Genomic DNA, 18763 nt, shown 5'->3' with positions numbered 1-18763 from the left:
GGGTGGCGGTAAATGCGGATGAGGGAATAAAGAACTAGCACAGATAGGAGACCTCACAGCTGCAAGGATTGGAGAAGTAATAGCAGCATGGAGGTGAAGATAGTGTACATGCATAGACAGAGTATGATAGTTCTAGAAATTAGGGAGCTGAATGTGTATTTTGAATGAGATAGGTGTATGGATTGAGAAGGATGTTGGTACCCACTGGAATTGTTGTGGTAAACGAATGGAAGATTGTGGGCACTGAATGGGATGTGGGAGCCACATAACTGCTTTGACCTCAGTTGCATAGACTGCGTGTGTACTCCAATGAGCACACAACTCTGTGAATTAGCAGCTCCACCATTTCGTGAGTGACAGCAATCTCACTCTGTGAGAGTGTTGAATCTGCAGTTAACCACAGGGTGTGATGGCATACCATATCTCTATTGCACAAGGAACACATCCATTAAGGCGTCAGCCTTAATGATCGAAAATTCATTGCTTTTTTTAGTTTGAGTGGCACAAATTCAGTAGGTTTTGTGAAATTTCATATCACGTCTAAGAAGCCTTAATGGGACATGTGAAACCATAAGTTTTTTTGTCTATGGAATATTTTTTATATATATATATATATATAATATATATATATATATATATACATATACGCACACACGGTAATTATATATTATATATATATATATACATATATAATTACATACACTTACATATGTACATACAAGCATAGACATATATTAAATTAACCCTTTCAAGTTGGAACAACCCCCTACCTCTAATCTTCTATAATCTGCAGCGCTGACTTCCTCGTCCTCACGGGGGTCATAGCTTATGTGAAATTATTACAGATGGCCCACATTCTGTTGTTATAAAATCACCAGTCCAAGAATGATCTTGTCCTTATTCTCTGCATTTTATTTATAGAGCTCTAGCCTTACAAATCCTTTTCTAATCTGTCACAGAGCTTCCTACACGGATTCTTATTCCGTACTACACATCCAATTGTCCTGTGTATATATAACAGGTATTTATAGGATAACTGTGGTTGTACCCAAAACTATATCATAATCTGTCACAAGAAACACAAAGAAAAAAGTGTTCAGACAACATATATTAAAAAGTTAAATATAATTGGAGAGAAATTAAACCACGAATATCTCCCTTTGATATGCAATCCTCAAGATTTGAATAAAATAAGTAAAAATGATCTCACTCATTTGAATATGGAGGGGATTGGTATATATATATATGCAGTGAGTATGATTTGTATTGATGTTGTCCCTATGTATGTTTATGGCAATTCATGTTCTGTATGTGAGGTTTGTGGTTTCTTGCATAAATGTTTTGTATACGGAGAGTTTGGTCTATTTGTGCGTGAGCCACTAATGGAAGTGTTTGGAGCACTAATATGTGTGTCTTACTTGGTACCTTTTGTAAAACCAGTTTGTTTTTTTTGCCTTTATTGATTATTGAGTAAATTTAGTTACAAGCTAGTGTCTTTACAATTATTTCACTGACTTTTATTTACTTAATTTCCTGTTTGGTGCATTTTGCTATTTTATTTTTTATGTGTGTGTCATATCCTCTACCTATTACTAGCTGGGATGTGCCAATGATATGTGCCATATCCTCCACCACGCAGTACTAGCTGGGAAGTAAAAGGTAAGTGTGCATATACTGCACATAATATCAACTGGGGCATTAAAGGTAATTTATTTTACCATATTAACGGTGAGGTGAAAGGTACAGGTGCCACACACACAAAAGTAGGAAAGTGAGAGGTAGCTGCAATATTCTCAGCACTACATTATTTATTGTTGGGAGAGAAATGGTATGTGTTACCCAGGGGCGTTTCTAGAGGGGAGGGGGCCAGTGTGCAGTCTCCGACACGGGCCCCTCCTCTCTGCCCGGCAGCGCACTGAGTTGTGCGCGGCCAGTGCCGGAGTTATAGACTCTGGGCACTAGAGTGTGCCCAGAGTCTAAAGTGTCTTTACAGGTCAACGGGAAAATAGCCGCGGTGGCCAATTTCCCTGTACTGTGCATGCGCAAATGAGGGGAAAATGTCCGCTGCAGCCATTTTCCAGTCGTTTTACAGCACCGGACCCCCGCGCCGACGTGTGACTCCAGAGAGGTAAGTAATATTGTGGGTGGGTACAATATTACTAGGCCCGTGTTCCCCGCACACCCATTATAGATACGCCCCTGGTGTTACAGTTATCTAGATGGAGAGGGGGGGGGGGGTGTTGGAATCACAGAATGGCATCAAGGAGCAGGTACATTAGGTATAACTCAGTATGGAATCCAGAGAGGCCTTTAGCTACATGGAGGTACAGGGTGTGTTGGGAGTAGAGTGTGTGCAGTGGGAGAGTAACATTCTAGACCAATACCTGGTGAAGGAGATCTAGTCTATCATGAAGGGGATATGTGAGCTTTACCATGCCAGATGCAACTTTTTGGTGGAGAGGTGGGTGGGCGGCATTTATTGGAGAAAGTGTGTACTTGAAAATACTCAAAGGATCTCAGGTGCAATGAGGGGACATAGGGTCTCATTCAGACCCGGTCGCAAGCACCGATGCGCTCAAAACCGGGTCGATGGTCCCCACAGAGCATGTGCACGACGGAGCCGGCTCCATCGTGCGCATGCGCGAGACCCGGCTAGCGACGGGCGCTCCATCGCTAGGGGTCTCGTAACTGACGTGGCGAGCTGTCGATGTTGAGTGACAGCTCGCCCCGTTTGCTGGGCGGGCCGGGGGCGTGCCCGGCCAAACGGAGGTGTTTGAGACGGAACGCTTGCCATTTGGGGGCGGCCCCACTGACATCATTGATGATGTCAGTTGGGAACTTCCTGCTCAAACAGAGCAGAAAGTTCCCTGGGGCTTACGAGAGCCCAGACCCAACCTTAGGGTCTGGTCGTAAGCTCCGATGGTCGCGATGGTGATGACCATCGCGACCATCACCCTGATCGCAAGCTAAGCTGTGGGTGGTAAGCCACAGCTTAGCTTGCGACCTGGAGGCAGCACTTCAAAACAAGAAGTGCCCGCCCTCATTCAGAGTGAGCGATCGCTTCTTGCGATCGACTCTGAATAAGGGCCATTGTTTTTAGTCAAGTGAGACTTAGGGGCTGATGTAGTACAGAAATATCCGCAGAGTCAGTGGACTTTAGTGGGCGTTCCCAGGAGAAAACAGAGGGAGTGGCTAAGTAGACGTAGGCGTGGCACTGAAAGTGGCTGCGTCCAAAGACGCACAGCCACTCACACAGGAGGCTATACTCAGGCAGAGAAACTGCACCTGCCATAGGTCTGGTGCAAGTTTCGATGGTGTGAACAATGGGGTGTCTATAGACGTTCCGAGAGAGAATTGCAGCGATAAGAATTATTATTTTGGGGGGATTTAAAGGTACTATTAATAAATTATCCCCAAGAAGAGATGAGCTTTGTGCTACAGTATTTCCACCACTATAAGGTACGTGGTCTTAAAACCTTTTTTTTTTATTATGCTTTTGAATCAACATTATTTCATGCAACTAACGAGATGTACAGTTGTTGTAGAAATATAAGCAGAACTGGAGAACAGATTATCCACAGCACAAAACTAGTAGTACCAATCGAATGGGGAAGGGGAATTCCAGTCATTTAACCCTAGACTGAAAAAAAAAAAACAGTCACAATAATTTGCACAACTCAGATTACCAATGGAGAGTCTTATACATTTCTATGTGACTGAGCTGTCACAATCTCTCAATACACCATTTAGCCAATTAAAACCTTTATATACTGTAGTTTGTAAATGCTTCAATACACATATAAACATCATCAGGTATACAATGGCACCTCCTGCTTGTATTGCTTCCAAAAAGTGTTTCTTGATGTATTTTAAGAATTGTATCTTTACTCCGCAATCTTCCATTAGATCCCATTGAAATTTAGGAACATTGGCCCTCATTCAGAGCCGTTCGCTATTTGCGTTCGTTCAAAAACAAGGGGTGGCTATGCAAATAATCCGTTCGCACATTGCAGTCTGTTCACACCTCTAAGTCTGAACGAGCGAGCGAAACATACGCTCGTTTATTTGATAAAAACGCCCCCTGGCCGCTCGCACCATACGTCATGTCCGCTATTTATTAGATTAATCGAGTACATCGAACAGGATATGAACTGCTCGCTATTCTTGTGGTTGGTTTTTTCAACCGCTATTTTGCGAGCAGTTCTGAGTTAAAAAATGACGTGGTCATTGACGCTGCTGTATTAATTATGCACACCCATAAAATGCCCGTTTTGAACTTTTGGCACGCCTGCATTCGGATCTCCACTCCCCGTTTTCAAGCACCTTCCCCTGTTACCACCCACATACGCCTCATTCTGTCACTCAAAATAGCAGGCACTCGCTATATTGCGTACAAATGATTTTCGGCCGCACTGACTGGTTCGCGCATGCGTACTAAAAACCGTACGCACGCGCAGATGTGCGAACATCGCTCGGAACGAGCGTACTGCCGCTAGCGAGTGGCTCTGAATGAGGGCCATTGCTCCAAAGCTAAATGCACTCACAATCAATCAGTAAGAGGTCATAAGGTGCCCATACATCTGCGACGGATCACCGCGATGCAGGGCTGCGATCGGAAATTTCCGATTGCCATCGGATATTTTCGATCGCCCACCATCGATGGTCTGCGATCCGTCGCCGGATCGCGGACATTTGACATGTTAAATGTCCCCGATTTGACGATTGAGATAATTTTTTGATCGCGATCGTCAAAATCCAACATGTTGGATTTCTGGGATCATGCGATGCCGGGTTGCAGCATCGCAGGATCGTGGCAAGCCATCTCTGATGTATGGGGCCCATTAGACATTTCTTTGTTGATCCCCTTACAGTTTACAGCAGGCTTGCCTACCCTCCCGATTTGGTCGGGAGCCTCCCGAATATCGGGTGCCACTCCCGCCCCCCTGGAGAGGAAGGCAAGCCTCCCGGCTGCTGCCTGCCCACCCCGACTAGTACAAGAAACTCCCGCAAGGAGGGAGCTGAATGTCGGCAAGTATGGTTTACAGTTTTTTTCATCTACTCTTCTCGGTAGACAAATGGGTTTGTTTATGATAGAATGAATAGCCCCAAATCTAGTCAAAACTCGTAGAGGTATATTTACTAAAGTGCTGGTTTATAGAAGTGAAGATGTTGCCCATAGCAACCAATCAGATCTAGCCAATATCTTCTAGAAGGTGCTAGATAAATGATAAGTAGAATCTTATTGGTTGCTAAGGGCAACAATTCCACTTCTATAAGCCTGCACTTTAGTAAATATACCCCCTAGAGAGCGTTTAGGAGAGAGGGCTTCTACCCATTTAAAAATAACCCAGCCGGTGATACATGCAGAGTATGGTGAAGCTAAATTGAGAATGACATGTACTGCAATAATCCTAGCAGGGAGTCAGAAGTACGGGCTAACGGCTGCACTGCACATGCCCAAGTTGGCTTATATAGGGGGAGATGCACTAAGCCTTGGAGAGAGATAAAGTACCAACCAATGAGCTCCTGCATTTTTCAAACACAGCCTGTAAACTGACAGAAGCTGATTGGGTGGTACTTTATCACTCTCCAATTTATCTCTCTCCAAAGCTAAGTGCATCTCCCCCATAGTGAATGAGCAGAAGGCCCGAAGACTGGCTGGCGAAGCAGTAGGGAGTCCTGTTACCTCTGGGGAGCTGAGTTTTGGTGAGCTGCCCTAGCAAACTTTTATTGATTAATTGTTGTGTGTAGATTTTCTATTGTTTCAATAAGCAGGGAGAGAAAGTCTTTTCTATCGCCATATATTCATAAATTGACTTTGACTCTATTACTACAGTATATGTTTCAATTGTGTATTTTGCCCTTGCTTAAGCCATCTATATTATGTATTGTATGTACTTGGGAAGTAGGCTACCATTTGTGTCACTTACAGAACCCATTGTGGTAGAAGACATTAACTGTTGCCAAAGGCAAAAAAACAACAACACTTTGGGGTATATTTACTAAAGCATGAGTTTTTAGAAGTAGAGTTCTTGCCCATAGCATCCAATCAGATTCTAGCTATTATCTTCTAGCGTAGGGGTGGGCAATAAGCAGCCCAGCAGCTGTTGTAGAAGTACACATTCCAGCATCCCCTGCAACAGTTTTGCTATTTAGCCATGCTAAAACTGTTGCAATGCATCCTGTGATTTGTACCTCAAAAACACCTGAAGGGCAGCTTAATGCCCACGCCACCAGATAAATGATACGTAGTATTTGATTGGTTACTATGGACAACAACTGCACTTCTAAAAACCTGCACTTTAGTTCAGTGGTTCCCAAACTGTGTGCCTAGGCACCCTGGGGTGCCCCGGGACACTAGCAGGGGTGCCTCAGGTTGGTGGTCTAGCACAAAATCAAATTATATATGGTCAATGTAATGTAAATATGTGGACAAACAGAAGCAAAAACCTGTCCACCACCACATAATTGAAGCTCAAGAGGACAGGTCAACACAATTTACTTTACTACAATTTTTTTCAGAATTTCTCAATAACAAACATTTGGCTTAGGGGTGCCGTGAAAACAATGCTGATACTCTAGGGCGCCGTCATTCAAAAAAGTTTGGAAACCACTGCTTTAGTTAGTATGGAGTAGAAAACAGCAATAGGATTTGCATCTTTGAATTTATTTTACAACACCACCCCCTACTCAGGTGCAAATCCTATTGCTGTTTTCTACTCAATATCTTTGTAAGGAGGTGGGGACCTCTATATAATGTTTTTGCTGCCACCTGGCAGTGAGCGTTAAGCACCCTGTTATACAAACAACTTTAGTTAGTATACCCCTTTGATAATCAGCAACTTGTTTTCACTCTGTCCTCATCAACACTCACTGCTACTCTCCTATCTGTAGCTCTTTCTCTGATGACACAGATAGGATGTACTCATACAGCAGGGACCATATCAGATCACTTGTATAACCCAGTGAGGTTCAGGGGTTACAGTAATGAGACTGAATTACACCATGTGTAGGCAGACACTTTCAGTCAGCACTGGATATCTTCCCACTGTCCACTAATCAGTGATCTAAAGGGAAAAAAACAGAGGATCTGACCTTAGTATCCCAGTGAAAATGGTGGCTATAAAACCAAATGATTCTGCTAATATACTTGTATAAAAAATTTATTTACTATTTGAACACTGTGTTCTAATATTATAGTCAATCCCAGAGACTGGAATGGCATAATCTCATAAAACACAACTATTCAAACTCAAACCTGGACACACACTGGTATTGTTCTTAGAATGGTATATTGTTCTCTCACCAGCATAAATGTATCAGGCATTTGTCACAAGACATAATTACGCAGTATTAGCTTCTTAATTGCCAAAATTAGTCAGTAAAGAATTATTCCATAAGTAAAATAAAACAGCAATGTCATTGGCGCTAAATAGCATGCTTTATAACAAAGTGACTTGTCTAGATCTTAACAGATATGTGTATGAGGAATAGATAAGAAGAACAGTTTGATTTGATATTTACTTACTTCAAAATGATGGTCCCATAACTGAAAATGCAGTTTTGGGTGTGATTTCTAAAACACAGATTCTAAAGATCACTTACCCGGTTGTGCTGCATTCAGGCAATCATGCAGGTGCCCCAATACTTTGATTACACCCTCTGTGCTCGATATGCACCTATAGCGCCTGATGGCAGTGTGAGGTCAGGAGACAATATCCTGCCTGTATGAAAAAAGACCTGGGTATTCCTGGCATAACACTAGATCATACTTACCAACTCTCCCTGATTGTTAGGAAGACTCGCTGAAATAGTAGCAATCTCCCTGACCACTGAAAAGTCTGACAATCTCCATGATTACACATTACCCCCATTATGTAGCTGTTACATATTTAAAAAAAAACAGAGATATATACATTGAAATTGGACAATTAGTATAATTTCAATGCATTGGTTATAAGGCACAATGATCCTTACGGCTACATGCATTTTCTGAAAAGTATCAGTATGTTTTCATGAACAAATAGATCTTACTAACTGCTTTGGGGCTAGTTTACATTTGGGTGTAAATCAGTGTTATGACACCTCTCAGATGTAGCAGTACACGCCCACTTTACTGCCACATTCATAGATGTTGCTTTCACAATCTCTCCCTGAAATGCAAGTAGGCAAGTATGCACTAGATCTATTTCTCATACTGACTGGACTCTGGGCAGCTGGCACAGATCAACTAGCAAATAAATGAAGAGTATAGAAAATGAATATGTAGCTGTATTAATGCTTATCCCCTGAGAGTACCACTAAGGCCTATATAGTATATAAAGCCTAATATAGCCTATAGATACATCCTGAATGATGTTTGAGTTTTAGGAGAAAGGTTATAGGATGGTGTACAGAGTTCTTGGAATCTAAAGCCACACATCCACTAGATGATTAAATTGAGCGACTGAACGATAATGATATCGTTAGATTGTTCAATAATCGTTTGAAAATCGTTTGCAGATTGTTTAAAAAATGTCTCAAACGACCAGTGATGTGCGTTCCCGCTGGTCATTTAGACATCTATCATCATACAAATATGTTGTACAGCCTGACGATAACGTCAGGTTCAACATGTTTGCTGATGATTGATGTGCCTTCACTGAACGACTGCTCGTTCAGTGAAGGCACATTAAAGACTGACAAACGACTGCACGATTACAATGTCGTAATTGTGCAGTCTTTTGCCTGTCGTCTAGTGCAGTGGTTCTCAAACTCGGTCCTCGGGACCCGACACAGTTCACTTTTTGCAGGTCATCCAGCAGGTGCACAGGTGTACTCATTACTCACTGACACATTTTAAAATATCTACAGGTGCAGCTATCTATTTCACTAGTAATTATGTGAGGAGACCTGCAAAACATGCACTGCTTGGGGTCCTGAGGACCGAGTTTGAGAACCTGTGGTCTAGTGGACGTGTGCCTTTAGAAGAAGGTAAGAGGCTTGATTTGAGTTCTGGCTATTAGCAGTAAGTGAGCGCTGCTGTGTGCTCTTTGATGCTTGTGTGCCGAGAGGCACATGATTAGCTGTCTGTGTATTACTAATACATAGTTATACATTAGTTTTTACTACCAGTGTATTAGGAATAGATGTGTGTATTAGTCGGAGACAGTAAGAGCCTACAGTATGTGCCCTAATGTGTAAGTATTAGGAGGAGGTGAGAGGTACGGGTTCTCATGTCAGTATATTAGGAAGAGGTGAGAGCCAGAGGTGTGATGTTTATGTATGGAGATGAGGTAAGAGTTATGTGCCGTTCCCTTGTTGTAGGAAATGATAGGTGCAATATCTCTGTATTAGGCAATTATAGAGCTACATGTCCTGACTTCTGTGAATCAGGAGCAGGATAGAAACAAGATGTACATGCCCTAAAGCCTATGTATTATAAATTGACAGGTATGTGCATGGATGCGTGTGCTCAAAATTAGGTGACAGTAGTTTTCAACAGATTCAAATACCTTTTCCAATGATCTTGTTCCTAATGATCTCCACTTGTGTTACCAGAAGGGTCTGCGACTTTCTGAAGCTGGTAAAGAAGAAATACAGAGATGTGTGAAGGAGGGAGAGCAAGGGCTGCCTACATGGGAGGGGGTGTTACAGAGAGAGTCTCAGTGTAGGGGAGGAATAAAGTGTGTGGGTGATATAAAAAAAAAAAAAAAAGCATTGAGCATTAGAGGAACGGGATAAAGCAACAGGGAATGGAGGATAGTACATTAGCTATAAATGCTATATAATGCAAATATAGAAATATAATATAGTGTGCCCTATGATCGATATATAATATCGGTACTCAACTGCCCCTACAGCAACAAGCTGGTACCCTGTATAAGTAGTGGAATGACAAGAGGTAATAAGTGAGCGCTGTATTTTTTATTTAGCAACTTTTTTATTAATCTTATTTAAAATATAATCAAAAAGTTATGAAATAATTGCACAGAACTGGATAACACAGCATGTATTTGTTACTTAGATCTTATTTAAATATCTGTGGCCACAGACAAGAATAATACATTAGATTTAAACTGCATCCAACTGTATATATGCCATGCTTCAACATGCGGGAACGCTACCATTTCCTCTGCACCCCTCACAGAACTCAGGAGAGTACAAACATTTCATTCTGTTCAGTGTAAGGTACACAGAGCAAATCACAGGCTGAGCTACCACTTTATTGTGGGGAGCAGCTGGGAGTTTTCTTTTTTATTTATTAGATGGGTTAGGGCAGGGGTAGGCAACCTGTGGCAATCCCAGCACGCCCTGCCACAGTTTTTGCATGCATTGACAGTGAACCTGTGGCAGAGCATGCTAAAATATGTAGTTCCACAGCAACTGGAGTGCCACAGGTTGCCTACCCCTGGTTTAGGGGTCACATTTTTTTTAAAAGTAACATTGAGGGAAGTAAACTATTATAAAACAAAGTGTATGCGTGTGTTTCATATCTCCTAATTACACAGTGCTGGAAAGTCAGTACAAAACCACAAATCCTACAAAGAAATAGAAAAAGGACTGTGAGGCTGATGGAGAAGTTGCAGAAATAAGACAGAAGTTAGAGATGGCCCCTGCTTTGTGAGTGCGAGTGTGCGTATATATATTATATACATGGGCGCCGAGAGGGGGGGCAGGTACAGTGGGCCCCGGGCTTGCTAGAGGGGCCCGACATTGCCCCCCTCCCTCACAGCAGCTCAGCACACAGCTTGTGCTGGGCTGCAGTGCGAGACTGCTCGCGGCTGCTGCAGCATCCGGAGCAGTCTCCTATGGCTGTGGGGGGGCGCAATCACACTGATCGCCCCCCCACCTGCATAGCGCCGGGCTGGGGGGCTTACAGCGCCCCCCCCCGGTGCGCAGCAAAAGTTTTATATATATATATATATATATATATATATATTAAGTGGGCGTGGCCATGCCTGTCACATTTAGGCCATGCCCCCTCCTTTACCCGAGCCCAGCCAGGCTCTCTACTGCCCTGATTGGAGATATATATAAATCTATATCTCCAATCAAACCGGCACCCAGCTCTTTGTAATAAATAAAAAATGCCTCGGTGGCTCCCCTCCTCCGCAATGGTCACTCGTCGGCGGCACTCATAGTACTTCACGTAATCACAAAACAAACAGGAGACACAACTCTATGCTGCTGGCTAACGTGTCAGTAGTTCTATCTACTGATGAAAAATGTTAACCGGCAGTGTGTGTGTGTGTATGTGTGTATATATATATATATATATATATATATATATATATATAAATATAGGAATGGGGTATGGAAAGAACATGCGCCTAATAGTGTAGTATTTCAAAAAATATTTTTAGCACATGCTCGAATATAAATGTGCGTACCAGAAAATAAATCTTTATAGCTTATCTGTGGTTGTTTCACTGGAACCTCATATGGTGAAATGGTTTCACAACTTCAGGGTGACCAGGAACCTTAAATAAAATTAGCTCATGTCGAGCCAAAATACGCATACATAGTGTAGTAATTTGTGTCCCAAACAAATAATATGGTGAAGTAGTTATAAATGCGTACCAGAATGTTACTTGAATTAATGCGTCAAGTACTAAGTCGCCTCTTCAAACTCGTACAATGGCCCCAGCATTAGCATGTGCAGGTGGAGTAGGTAAACTTAAATCAAACAGAAAGTGATTCTTACTCAGGGGGGCTTACATCAACAAGTGGTTTAATAATACTTAGTACATGGGGAATACACGGTACAGACAGGGTTAAAAAACATAGAAATAAGATAAAAGGATGCTTATCTGCATAATCAATAGTGTGTAGAGGAGCTGCAACATGGGTCCCAACGCGTTTTGTCCACAAGAACTTCCCTGAGGAAGCTCCGAGGGCCAGACCCAATGACTCCGCGGCCTTACACGGCCCCCGGACATGAGGCTTCCCATCCCTGATTTAAACATTGACATTGGTGTCTTTTGTATATCATCTCAAATGATAAATGTGCATATATTATCAGGCTCTGTTTCACAACAAAGGCATTAGACCAGGGGTGGCCAGTCTTTTGGACTCGGTGATCTACTTTTAAAACTAAAAACCATTTGTGATCTACAGAGCCCAAAAAAATGGGTGTAGCATGCAAAACAAGGGGCGTGACCTCACAGAATGGGGTTTGTCCTGCCAAAATCACACATAGCATCCCCAATTCAAATTACTCCACACAGCAGCACAATCTTATTCACATTACACCACATAGTAGTGGCCCTTATACACAATGCCCACAGTTGTGCCCCTATACACTAATCATTGTAGTAGTGCCCCTTATGCAATCCCCACTGTAGTAGTGTCCCTTATTCAATGCCCCCAGTAATAGTGTCCCATATGCAATGCCTCCAGTAGTAGTGCCCCTTGTGCAATACCCCCTATAGTTGTGCCCATTATGCAATGCCCCCTATAGTTGTGCCCATTATGCAATGCCTCCGGTATTAGAGCCTTTTATGGAATGCCCCTGTAGTTGTGCCCATTATGCAATGCCCCCTTCATTAGAGCCCCTTATCCAGTGCCCCCAGTAGTGCCCTGTATGCAGAGCCCCCAGTAATGCCCCCAGTAGTGCCCCTTATGCTGTGTCCCCAGTACTGGTGCCCCCTCCCCTGTGCAGTACTTACCTCTCTACATGCTGGTTAGCGATCCCACTTCCACTCCCGCGTAGACGTCAACCGCGTGCTGCATCACTGAGAATGCTGGCCTCTGAAGCCTCTGAGGCTTCTCTGCAACCCCTGACTTCAGTACAACTTAAAAAGTGCCTGGTAAGGAGAAGCAATACTCACTGACACGGTCACACCGAAAAATAATGAAACAGACGGTCAATTAGGACCCAAATCATAACTCATACTCAATACGACTGAGCATGAGGGAGGGAAGGCAGTGTCCCCCAGCCTGACTCAGAGAAAAGGATTCAACGGTAAGTACCAAAAATCCTCTTTTCTCTTTCCTCAAGGCTGGGGGACACTGGACCATGGGTCGTTCAAAAGCCGCCCCCAGGGGAGGGAACGCTCAGGTTGCCTGACCGGAAAACTGTACGACCAAAATGGGCATCACCAGAGAAAAATATGAAACCTGTAGAACCGTGCAAACGTGTGGACAGAGGACCAGGTAGCTGCGCGACAAACTTGTTCAGCTGAGGCCCCGTGATGCGCCGCCCAGGAGTGGAACGAGTCGACACCTTGGCTGGTGCCGGGCACCCCGCATCAGAATAAGCCTTTAAAATCACTGAGTGGAGCCATCTTGCAATGGTCTGCTTCGTGGCTGGCCAGCCACATTTGTGGGCATCGTAGAGGACCAACAGAAAGTCCATCCGACGTAAGTCCGAAGTTCTGTCTAAGTAAATACGCAGGGCCCCAACGACATCCAACGGTGAGGGATCTTCTTGGTCCCCTGAAGAATGGGAAGGTGAGAAAACATGAAAAACCATTTCCTGGTTCAAGTGGAAAGATGAAGCCACTTTTGGTTGAAAAGAAGGAACCATTCTGAGAACAGCCCTGTTGTCTTGGAAAACAAGAAAAGGTAGTTTGCAAGACAAGGCCCCCAACTCAGAGACCCGCCGAGCCGAGGTAATGGCCATAAGAAAAACCACTTTCCACGTGACGAACAGAAGGTCCACGGATTACAAAGGCTCAAACGGAGCCTGCTTAAGAGCCAACAGAACCAGGGGCAAATCCCATGGTGCTACTGGCGGCTGAAATGGAGGCTGCACTCACAATACCCCCTGTAAAAAAGTCTGCACCTCTGGGAGGAGAGCCAGACGTTGCAGAAAGTAAATGGACAGAGCCGAAATCTGTACCTTCAAAGTTTGAAGCCGTAAGCCGGCTTCCAAACCACCCTGCAGAAATGCTAAAAGCCTTGGTAGGCGGAATTGGGCAGTATGCACTATGTGCTGCTCACACCACATGATATAAGTTTTCCAAACCCTGTGGTATATCTGTGCAGAAACCTGCTTCCATGTCCAGAGCATGGTCCCAATGACTGAAGGGGAAAAACCCTTAGCCTTTAAAAGCTCGGTCTCAACAACTAGGCCGTTAAAGCAAACAGAGGTAGGGCCTCGTGACAGAATGGTCCCTGCAGAAAAACATCAGGTTGCAGCGGAAGATGCCAACCTGGACTTGCGGCTAGTTTGAAGACCGCGATGAACCACGACCAGCACGGCTAGTTTGGAGCCACTAAAATGACTGAAACCTGCTGCTCCCTGACTCGACGGAGTATTCTTGGTAACATGGGAATTGGAGGAAAGATGTAGGCCAGACGGAAGTTCCAGGGAACTGTCATGGAATCCACTGCGAATGCCAAAGGATATCTGGACCTCGCACAAAATCGAGGGACCTTGCAATTGTGGTGAGACGCCATCAGGTCCACCTCTGGCAGGCCCCACCTCCGGACCAACTGCTGGAAAACCTCTGGGTGGAGAGAGACCACTCCCCTGGTAGGAAAGTGGTCCTGCTGAGGTAGTCTGCCTCCCAATTCTCTACCCCCAGTATGAAGACCGCTGAAATTGCTGGGACAAATGGCTCCGCCCAAGTGACAATGAGACTTGTCTCTGCCATGGCAATTGCGCTTTTGGTTCTGCCCTGGTGGTTTACATATACCACCATCGTGGCGTTGTCTGATTGGTTTCTCACTGGCCAGCCGGCCAGGAGGGCCTGGGCCCTGCACAGGGCCAGATAAATGGCCAGGTGCTCCAGCACATTTATCGAACTTATCTCCGATGACGACCAGGTCCCCTGGAGACAGAGGTTCTCAGTCACCATTCCCCAACCATTGAGACTTGCATCTGTGGTGACAATGATCCAGTTGGGAGTAACCAGGGACCGACCCTGGAGAAGGTGATCGGTAATCGGCCACCAGCAAAGTGACTGACGAGTGCTGTCTGACAGAAGCAGCAAGGAGAGGTAATCCGAGCGGTCCATCCAATTCCGGAGAATCTCCCACTAAAGAATCCGTGAATGGGAGCGGCCGTACTGGAGGGTCTCAAGGATAGAGACCATCGTACCCAGTAACTTCATGCCCAGCCAGACGGATGGGCGAGGGGCAGACAGCACTTTCCTGACTAAGTCCTGAAGAGCCCGGGCAGGAAAACTCTTTGTAGTGCCGTATCAAAGATCACCCGAGAAATATCAGATGTTGGCCAGGCATGAGGTGACGCTTCTCGAGATTCAGTATCCAACCGTGATACTGTAACACCTGAACCGTGTGATCCAGGTGGAGCTGTAGTTGGGCAGCCGAATCCACCTTCACTAGAAAATCGTTCAAGTAGAGCACGATCGTTATCCCCTCGGAATGCAGCCGACTCGCCATTGCTGCCATGATCTTTGTGAAAACCCACAGAGCTGTAGCCAGTTCAAAAGGCAGAGCCTGGAACTGGTAATGAGCTCTCCCAGCTGTGAACCTGAGTAGAGAATGATGCCCCGCCCAAATCGGTATGTGGAGATATGAGTCTCTGATGTCGAGAGATGCAAAAAACTTGTTTGCCGACATACCCTGGATCACCGATCCCATGGCGAAAAAACGTTGCGGCGGTGGCCACCTTATGTCGATCACATAACCTCAGGAGACAACGCATCCGCTCCAGAAGCTACCCACCAGTCTTGGAAAAGGAGGAGATGGCCCCCCACCTTCTCAGAGACCAGATGGGCTGAGATCCTGTCAGGTACTTGGCTTCTCGGGTGCCGTAGCACCCGGGCGCCTGAATGTACCGGAGAATCTACCCTGCTGGGGAAATAGTGTCCTCGGGCCGTTTGACCTCTAACCGGTCCCTCCCCACGAAAGGAAGAACGGAAGACCCGGAATCTTGAGCCCTTTTGCTTCTGTGGCACCACTCGTGCAGATGCCAACAATGGGCAAATAACAACCCTGGCGCCCATAAAAATACGCCTAAGGCATCCTTCCAATTTTTTATCCAGCGGATCCTTAAAGGAAGCTGCCCCTTGGACCGGAAGAGCCGTGTGTTTGGCTAAACGAGCCACAGCCGCATCCACTCTCAGAGGCAGCTCCCACTTGGCGACCTGCTCCTGTGGAAAAGGATAAAGGGCTGCAAATTTACGAGGAGTGGCGTACTTCTTATCCGTGGTCTTCCATCTTCCTTGACAAGATCCAAAAGATCCCAAGAAGCCTGAAAACAAACGACCCTCTTACACCTGCGTTTGAATGGCTCCTCTGCCGCTGCTGAGGCGTCAAGGTCCAGGCAGTCAAAAGACTGTCGTACTGTCATAATAAGGTCCTACACGCCGTGACTTAACGCGGGCTCTGAACCTTCCTCTTCGGGCAGAAGCTCCTCTACTGGGAGTGCCCCCTCCTCCTCCTCCTCAGGATCTGACCCCTCTAACGGGCTCCTGGATGGAGGAAGACGCTTATGCGCAGTGCGGAGCCTAGGATCCTCAAAGAAGCGTTCCATATAGAAGGATACATTCTCAATCCCTGCCGCTGTGCACTCCATGGTACGGACCCAAGGTGGTACAGGGCCTTGGTGACCGATCCCCCGCTACAGCAGGTGGCGATGGCACAATAGGGGCTGGTGCTGCTTGAGCTTGTTCTTCTCTCTGGTGGACCATGAGTCTCACCAAGCCAGAGAGTGAATGGTTCTTCAATAACCAGCGTGGCTCCCCCTCCTGGCTGCGCACAAGTGGGCCCCTGACAGTCCACACACAAAGCCCCCGCATCCAGTTGTCCACATGGTAATTTAACCTGACACTGGGCACACGTAAAAATATAGCCATAGTGAGGTTTTGGCCCTTAATGGACTTTAATTTATCAGTCATTTGAGCCCCCCTCTTCCTGCGCTACCCTGCCGCGGCAGGTAGCCCAGAAATAACAATAAAGACTTCATAAATAAATATGTCACATGCGGCAAAATGAATACTGCAAAAACTCCCCAAACAGGTACAGAAAACATTTAACAATAACTATAAAATACTTAGCTGCACCCCGCAGAGGGAAAGGAGCTTGAGAAGCTAACCCCCCCTTCCCCGCACCCTAAACCTAGGACTCCCGGGGGGTTCCTAACAATAACATCCCCCCGGGGTGCCTAATGCTAACCCCCCGTTCCCCTACCCTAACCCTCCCAGGGTGGGTGCCTAACTCGAAGTCCCCCCAGGAGCCCTGAAACCTAATCCCCACCCCCCCACGGCTGTCTGCGCCCGGCTCACCTTCGTTCGGTATGCCGGGCATCGGGCTCCCGGCGTAGGTCTAATGACAGGCGTCGGGATGCCTGTCATTAGTACCCTGCCTGGATTTGACAGTCGGGAAGCCGGCAGTCGCCATTTCGACCATCGGCATCCCTTGCTGTCACTTGTAGTGCTACAAGTGTGCACTATAAATTATGCCTGATCATGAACTAATAAGTGTTGCCTTGTCATCTGTTAATTATTATTTCCCTACTAAAATAACACATTTATATTGCTTTGCTTCTAATAATAAATGCCCCTATTATGAAACACATTTATATTGTCTACTTATTAAAATAATAAATTATCATTGGATGTTTGATAAATTATTATTGCACCTTTAATTGGTCAATATTGTAACCCTAATAATTGCAGAAACCACATCTGTTTTCATTGTATTTGTTTTAATTATGAAAATTTTGCTATGAATTGCAACCAACATCATCCACAAATAAGAGATCTAGACAAGCACTTCTAAGCATAATAGATTCCAAAGTAATTAGCACTAAGCCAACTGTTCTTATTTCAAAATGCACTGTGTGATATGATACTGCAACACATACGGACATTTCCTGTTGGTAGCCCTTTAAGTCTACAACAACATTTGGCTCCCTAAAAATACTAATTTTGCTTCTGGCAGAAGGCTCCATCTGTTGTAATATACAGTAGGTGCCAGAGACTGTACTACATACCCTACCACTACTTAAATCTGCTCATTTTTATTTTCTACAGTGTTACCAAGAATTAGACAAATGTGTAAGCAGGAAAACTGCCAAATAACACCAATTTACTCACTTGGTTACATGCCATTACAATGACCCAGCAGCATTATATATTGTCAATGCAAAAATGCAGCTATAAAAGATAAATAAATGGCATTCTTTCGTGCCACAAATGTGCTGTTAAAATGGCTTAAACAGCATATTCTACGAGCAGGGGCGTCTTTAGAGAGGAGGGGGTCCGTGTGCATCCCATGTCATGGGCCCCCTCCTCTCACTCCGGTGGCCGGCAGCTGACTGACCCGGCTGGCCGGCCACGACAGCATCAATAGACTCTGGGCACTAGAGTGTGCCCGGAGTCTATTGCGCATGCGCCGATCGCCGTGGAAATAGCACAGTGCCATTTTCTCTGCAATTTCCTCACAGCGCATGCTCAAAACACAGAATAAATGGCCGCGGTGGACATTTTCAGGCGTTTGAGCATCGTTGGGAGACCCGACGCGGGACCTCGGAGAGGTAAGTTTTACATAATATGGGTGCAGGGTGTGCGGTGCGGGCCCCCCCTGCACCCATTATAGATACGCCCCTGTCTACGAGTCTGTAATGATTTCTAGGAGAGCAATGTAACAAACTATGTATATGACCCAAACAAAATGTTGTTTCCATCACTTCAATTAATAGCCCTGATCCCCTAATGGACTGATCTGGGGAGAGGAGGCAAGTCTCTCAAGAAGAGAGCAAAGGGTAAATTTACTAAGATTCGAATTTGGTCGAGTTGGCATTCTTTGGAGAGTCTGGGCTTTTGTTTCCACTCGCAAATTTACTTATGTCAAACTCAGAGAAATC

The 18763-nt window shown here is 45.1% G+C and overlaps 1 protein-coding gene across 3 annotated transcripts in view; it reads right to left on the bottom strand.

The window, feature by feature from the left end:
- The window catches only part of LOC148504024 (excitatory amino acid transporter 1-like), an 89785-nt gene that overhangs the window by 45850 nt on the left and 25172 nt on the right, over positions 1-18763 (bottom strand). For 2 of the 3 annotated variants that reach the window (XM_088448890.1, XM_088448889.1), the window contains exon 5: positions 9495-9562. The gene's annotated coding sequence lies outside the window, so the exon portion shown is untranslated. Of the gene's footprint in view, positions 1-9494; positions 9563-11562; positions 11659-18763 lie in introns of all 3 variants that reach the window. The other variant, XM_088448891.1, reaches the window with a different exon arrangement.

This window comes from Taudactylus pleione, unplaced genomic scaffold (assembly GCF_031769625.1).
Source record: "Taudactylus pleione unplaced genomic scaffold, aTauple2 ptg000471l, whole genome shotgun sequence".
NCBI classification, from domain to species: domain Eukaryota; kingdom Metazoa; phylum Chordata; class Amphibia; order Anura; family Myobatrachidae; genus Taudactylus; species Taudactylus pleione.
Note: the sequence above shows the minus strand (reverse complement) of the source record. Positions and strands in the feature narration are given on the sequence as shown.